The sequence below is a fragment of the Mycteria americana genome, chromosome 10 (assembly GCF_035582795.1).
Source record: "Mycteria americana isolate JAX WOST 10 ecotype Jacksonville Zoo and Gardens chromosome 10, USCA_MyAme_1.0, whole genome shotgun sequence".
NCBI classification, from domain to species: Eukaryota; Metazoa; Chordata; class Aves; order Ciconiiformes; family Ciconiidae; genus Mycteria; species Mycteria americana.
This window is the reverse complement of record NC_134374.1, coordinates 15,535,967-15,536,944: the sequence shown is the minus strand read 5'-3', so window position 1 is coordinate 15,536,944 and position 978 is coordinate 15,535,967.

Below are 978 nucleotides of genomic sequence, written 5' to 3'. Positions count from 1 at the left end.
GGCCCCCCTGGACCCTTCCCCATAGCCAGGTCCCCTCAGTGCAGGGATGCCCATGGCACCTGGCCACCAGCCTCCTGTCTGCAGCCACCCCTCCTCCCCTCCCTGTGCCAGGCTCCAGCTCCCATCCTTTCCCTTGCAGCCCAGGGCAGGATCCAGCCTTTTTCCTCATCTCCCATCTCCACCAGGGTCACACCGTGGGGACCAGCCCCACTGCCTCCCCCTTCGGGAGGGACCCCGCTCTCACCCCAGCAGGGCAGGATCTGGCCAGCTTGAGCAGCTCTCCTTCACACAAGGCTGTGCGCAGCCAAAGGAGGGTGGCAGAGGTGTCCAGAGGAGGGTGGCACAGGCTGGCAGGTCCCCAGGGGAGCTCAGGGTCACCCTGTGCCTTGCAGGGTGAACGACTGCGTGCTGCGGGTGAATGACGTGGACGTCTCTGAGGTGGTGCACAGCAAAGCTGTGGAGGCCCTGAAGGAAGCAGGCCCTGTGGTGCGGCTCGTGGTGCGCCGCCGGCAGCCCCCACCAGAGACCATCATGGAGGTCAACCTGATGAAAGGCCCCAAAGGTGAACCCCTCACTCTGCTCGCAGGACCGGGGTGCCCTGCTGCCCCACAGGACAGTGTGGGGTGACTCCTCGGTGTAGGATGCCATGGGGTGCAAGGCAGCATCACGGGAGACGTGGGATGTGAGGTAGCACCGCCATGGTGCAGGATGCTGCAGGGTGGCCCAGCAGCATGGGATGCCATGGGGCTCAGGGTGTGGGACAGCCCCACGGTGCAGTGCGCGGTGGCTGGGCTGTCCCTGTGCAGCAGTGGGGTAGCCCATTGCGTGCCAGGTTTGGAGCAGGGTAGGAAGACCAGTGAGGCAGAGGGGCCATGGTGCCAGCCTGGGGCTCTGTCCATCCGTCTGTCCCTTACCCCTCACCTGCCCTCTCACTCCTCCTCAGGCCTGGGGTTCAGCATTGCAGGGGGCATTGGGAAC